Raw genomic sequence first — 6,407 nt, 5'->3', positions numbered from 1 at the left:
CTGCAATAACATAAATAGGGTAACTCACTAGACCTTTCGGTCTAACCCTCGTTTTGTGATTTTAAATATGTATTGCAGGAGGTACGGACGGTAAGGGGAAGGGGAAAATGTGATATTTTCCTATATGCATATCTACATGAAGATTTGTCTATGATGTATAGTTTTGATTGATGAACGATGATTAGTACAAAAAATGTATTTGAATTTTTGGGATATGTATTATGTATGGCAAATTCTTGTACTAAGGGACCTGAGTGGTACATAAACATGTATTTCTTCCGTATAAAGTATGTGTTACATGCAATGTGTGGTATAGGGTGTAACAGAAAGTGGTATTAGAGTCTGAGTTTAAGGGATTTAGGTATTTAACAGCATGATACCTAGACTTAAACTGTTTTATTGCATGTTAAGGGTCCCGGACATAGTTAGCTCCATTGGAAATAAATACGATGGGTTGAAAGAACAATGTGTAAGGTAAATTTTAGTTACATCTGGCCAGTGTAATTATGAATTTACAGGTATACATCTGAACTTAAATACTTCATTATATTTGGGAATGTGAATACGTGATTATTAACACTAAAATCTACAGATGTCTAGCCGAACTAGAAGATCTGAAAGAATGGCTCGTCTAGAGTCAGAAGAAAGGGAAGAGTCACCTGTCAATCTTCCGACTGGCACATCTGGAATCAGAGGTCGAGGAAGACCAAGGGGACGAGGCAGAGGAAGAAGCCAGTTTCTAGGAAGGGGTCAAACTGGAATTCATTCTGAACCTGAAGAATCCCATTCTAGGAATGTTCAGGAGAGATCGATGCCATATCCTGAATATGTAACCAGGGACATGTTGGCTGAAGAAATGGGAAAGTTGTGGGAAACTCTGACTTCTATCATGGGGATACCAGCCAGGGTGATAACAGAAAGAGTAGAAGTTCGTTCTTCGGTACCGGTTACTTATAACAAAGAAGGAGATATTAAAATGTTTTTGGCATGTAAGCCACCAACATTTTCTGGAGAAAGGGATCCAGTGAAAGCTGCGTGCTGGATCAAAGAAATGGATTCTGTGTTCAACACCATTCGGTGTCCGAAAACAGATAAAGTTCGATTTGTTGTTTCTATATTAAAATCAAATGCTTTGTTCTGGTGGGAAGCTAAATCGTCAGCCAGAACCGATGTTTTACAGACATTGTATTGGGCAGAATTTGTGGAACGATTCAAGAATCAGTTTTGCCCTAAAACTGCAGTGAGACAAATGGAAGAAGATTTCCTGAAGTTAGAACGGAGAAATGGAACAGTTCGGGAATATACCGAGAGATTTATTGAATGCTCTCGTTTTGCTAAACACTATGTTTCAACAGAATCCAGAAAGATAGAAAGGTATATTTGGGGTTTGAAACCCTCAATCAGAGAGTTTATAATTGTCATGAACCCCAATACCTTTTCATTGACGGTAGATGCGGCCGAAGTGACCGAACGAAATAAGAACCGACAGCCAGAAGGAAAGGTTGTAGAGAAAAGAAAATGAGAGGGGCCTTCATCTTTCCGAGGACCAAAAACGGTAAGATAAGATAACAGATCTGAACAGAAGATAAATGAAAAAGTCTGCTCACAATGTCAACAGGTTCATCAGGGTGAATGTAAGATGGACCCAAAAAAGTGTTATAAATGTGGTGAAGCAGGTCATTTGTCTAGAAGCTGCCCAACTAACCGAAGGTGCTTTAATTGCAATTCTCTGGATCATATTCGACCGAATTGTCCCTTGTTAAAGACTCCGCAATTAACAATGGGGAGTAATGCATCGGGTACTCGGGGAAGGCCTACAGTAAATAGAGGAGGGCAAAGAAGGGCGCGGGAACGGTCCTTCTAGATGACTAAGAACGAGGCAGAAACATCACCGGATGTAGTAACAGATACATTCCTTCTGAATTCAACACGTGCTAAGGTGTTATTTGACTTTGGTGCAAACTTTTCGTTTGTATCACCATTGTTTGCTCAAACTGCATGTCTAAATTCTATGATACTTGATGATGAATTAGTAGTTGATGCTGCTAATAGTCAGGAAACTGTTACAAGTGTGTTCAATAACTGTAATATTGTTATTGGGGGCTGTGAACTTCTGATTCGGTTATTTCTTATGCCGATGAAGGAATTTGATGTAGTAGTGGGTATGGACTGGTTGGCAAAGTATCAGGCTAGTATTATTTGTAATCAGAAAATGATCAGAATTACTCTGCCAAACCAAGAAACAGTTGTTATTTATGGTGATCATCAGAATCACCATACCAGTATTTTAACAGTAATAAAAGCTCAGAAAAGCATTCAAAAAAGGTGTCAGGGATATTTGGCATACGTAATTGATATAAAGAAAGAGAATAGAAAAGAAGAATCGATTCCGATTGTTAGTGAATATCCAGAAGTCTTTCCGGAAGACTTATCTGGATTACCACCAGATAGAGTCATTGAATTCCGAATTGATATTGTACCAAGGGCTACACCAGTAGCAAAGGCACCATACCGATTAGCTCCATCTGAATTGAAGGAATTGGTTGCACAGTTGAAAGACTTAACTGATAAGGGATTTATTAGRCCCAACACTTCACCTTGGGGTGCTCCGGTCTTATTTGTCAAGAAGAAAGATGGGTCTATACGAATGTGTATAGACTATCGTGAACTAATTAAGTTGACAATCAAAAACAAATATCCTTTACCAGGGATTGATGACTTGTTCGACCAATTGGTAGGAGCAAGTTATTTCTCCAAGATTGATTTAAGGTCAGGGCATCATCAGCTCAAAGTCAGGGAAGAAGATGTTGCCACAACAGCATTCAGAACTAGGTACGGACATCATGAATTCTTAGTTATGCCATTTGGCTTAACTAATGCGCCCGCAGCCTTTATGGATTTGATGAAKAGGGTATGTRAGGAATATCTTGATAAATTCATTATTGTATTTATCGATGATATTCTTATATACTTTAAGACTGAATAAGAACATGCAAAACAACTTCGTCTGATATTAAAATTATTGAAGAGAGAAAAGTTGTACGCAAAGTTATCTAAATGTGAGTTCTGGTTAAGAGAAGTCTAATTCATGGGTCAAGTCATCTCAAAAACAGGGGTAAAAGTAGATCCAGCGAAAATAGAAGCAGTTGCAAGATGGGAAGCTCCGAAAAATCCTTCTGAAGTCCGAAGCTTTTTGGGATTGGCCAGTTATTACCATAAGTTCATTCAGGACTTTTCTAAGATAGTCGTGCCATTGACTAAATTGACTCGGAAGAACATTAAATTCCAGTAGGAAGGAGAACAGCAAGAAGCTTTTCAACTATTAAAAGATCATCTTTGCAGCGCGTCGGTATTAACTCTACCAGTTGGATCGGAAGACTTTGTGGTTTACAGCGATGCTTCAAAGTTAAGGTTAGGATGTGTTCTGATGCAGAGAGGAAAAGTGATTTCTTATGCATCAAGGCAGTTGAAAGATCATGAGAAACAGTATCCAACTCATGACATGGAATTAGTTGCAGTGGTATTTGCTCTGAATATTTGGAGACATTATCTTCTGGGAACGAAATATCAGATTTATACTGATCATAAAAGTTAACAACATTTGTTCAGCCAGAAAGAATTAAATATACGACAGCATCGGTGGAATGAGCTAGTTAATGACTATGATTGTGAAATCGTCTACCACCCGGGAAAAGCTAATGTGGTGGCTGACGCTTTAAGCAGGAAAGAAAAGAGTGGAACCGTTAAAGCTGTGGCAATGAGAATGAATTTGATCCCTGACATTCATAAGGAAATTCAGAGATGTCAACAAGAAGCTATGAAAGAAGAATTTGTTAAGACATAAAAGTTGGGTAAGATGATTTCAACCTTGGAACAGAATGACGAAGGACTAATGTGCTTTCAAGGGCGAATTTGGGTACCATGTTTTGGAGATATCCGGAACATTATATTAAATGAAAGCCACAAGTCCCGATACTCTATCCATCCAGGTACCAATAAGATGTACAGAGATTTAAAACCTTTTTATTGGTGACCCGGATTGAAGAGAGACATAGCTAGATATGTGGAACAATGTCTCACATGTTTATAGGTTAAGATTGAACATCAGAAGTTGTATGGAAGTCTTCAGTCTTTAGAGATACCTGTATGGACATGAGATCATATTACAATGGATTTTGTCATGAAATTGCCTCGAACTCCAAAGGGGTACGATGCGATTTGGGTAATTGTTGATCGTCTGTCTAAAACTGCGCATTTTCTACCAATACGAGAGAAATACTCACTAGAAAAGGTAGCACAGATTTACATCAAAGAAATTGTGACCAGACACGGTGTTCCATTACCTATTATTTCAGATAGAGATAGTCGGTTTACTTCAAAATTCTGGGAAGGATTGCAGAAAGCTTTGGAGTCTGAAATCCGACTAAGTACTACTTATCATCCGCAAAATGATGGGCAGGGTGAAAGAACTATCCAGACTCTCGAAGACATGTTGAGAAGTTGTATTATTGACTTCGGGGGATTGTGGGAAGATCACTTGACATTGATAGAGTTTGGATATAACAATAGTTACCATTCCAGCATCCAAGCGGCACCATATGAAGTGTTGTATGGACGTAAATGCCGAACGCCGTTATGTTGGAATGAGGTAGGTGAAAGACAACTGACGGGTCCTGAAATTGTCCAAGAAACTTCTGAGAAAATCGAACAGATCCACGAAAGAATCAGAACAGCACAAGATCGCCAGAAAAGTTATGCTGATAATCGTCGAAAGCCGATTGAATTTGGTGTAGGTGATTTTGTGATGTTGAAAGTTTCGCCATGGAAGGGTGTCGTTAGAATTGGAAAGAAAGGTAAGCTCAGTCCGAGGTATGTGGGGTCGTTCAGAATATGTAAGCGAATCGAGCCAGTAGCATATCAGTTAGAGATGCCAGAAGAACTGAGTCTGATTCACAACACTTTCCACGTGTCGAATGTAACACCCTTGTCGCGTATGGCCGGAAGATGGTGTGTTACGGAGGAAAACATAACAAGATAAGTAGCTACTATATATATACATGATAACCAGAGTTACTATAAACATCCATCAAAAGAACGTGGTAGACTAAAAGTTAAGACAACATGGATATAGTTACAATATACATACATAAACAAAAACTACTATACTATCCAAGGTCGTCTTTAAAATAGTCATATTCCATCGCTCTCAGTCCCGTGATAGTCCCACCTGTGATCATGTACCTACCGAGGACAAAACAAACCTCGGCTGAGCCAAATACTCAGTGAACGGACAATTAAAGTAACAAGATTGCAAGTATAAATCGAGTTAATAAAAGATAATTATTATAAGGAATCCGAAAACCAGAACATGAAGGGATCAATTAATAATTGACATGAAATGTCCATACTGAAATAATTTAAAATAATATCATCAAGTCAAGAATTGAAAATTAAATAAGAAAATCAATTGGGTTCGAGGGTTGTACGGATCACTCGAACAATGGAAAATGAGTGTAGGGAAATACACTCAATTCCCTTCCGATAATCGGCTCCCGAAAATGGTTCACGAATACGGCTCCCGATAACGGTTCTTAGGATCAATCCATTCGCCCTCAAATTAGCCGGTACCAGGCCAGACCCACTTATTGACATTGGGGTATAATAGCAAGGACGCCATGACAATTTATAGCCGCCATGGAGGCGTCACGACATCTTTGCCCTCGATGTCGTGCCTTAAAGCACAAAGTGCTCAAATCAGCAAAAACATATCAATTCAATGTGAAAAGGGTAATCTCCCAAAAATGAAACTATAATTATATACAAGTGATAGATGCCGAAATGGTAATGAGATACAATATTGCCTCTATAATGAATTAGTGATTAAAGAATGTCACAAGAATCGGGTATCCATACCTTAGACGACAATCGAAGAAGTAAGCATGTAGCTCCTATCCCCTTGTTAATGCCCCTTTCTTATTCTAAGATTGGTCCTGAATAAGTTACACATGATTGTGACTGATTGATACAAGATCTACGAATGTTACAATCCTCAAAGCACAAAGTACAAGCAAAAATAAAGCTACTAAGTCCCCTGCACCAGACAGCTTTGAACCAACTTGACTTTGATCATTTTTCTCATATTTAGAGAAGCATTCAGGTGTTAATTTCTAAACAAAAGTTGTAGGCGATTACTTAGGGTTCCAGTCGATTTGGATTCATTCTGTTTGGAGCAAAAACCTATTTTATATGAATTTTCTAAAAACAGTATGCAAATCCCATTTTTGCACAGGACCACCTACATAAACTCACTGTTTTGAGCGTTATGGAGGTAAAATCAAGTCTGAACATAAACTACAAAGTTGTAGTAGACACAAATACCTTTCCAACAATATATGGCACACCTCAAT

The sequence above is a fragment of the Cynara cardunculus genome (assembly GCF_001531365.2).
Source record: "Cynara cardunculus var. scolymus isolate 2C chromosome LG 12, CcrdV1, whole genome shotgun sequence".
NCBI classification, from domain to species: domain Eukaryota; kingdom Viridiplantae; phylum Streptophyta; class Magnoliopsida; order Asterales; family Asteraceae; genus Cynara; species Cynara cardunculus.
The sequence above is the reverse complement of the archived record's forward strand: the minus strand, read 5'-3'. Positions refer to the sequence as shown.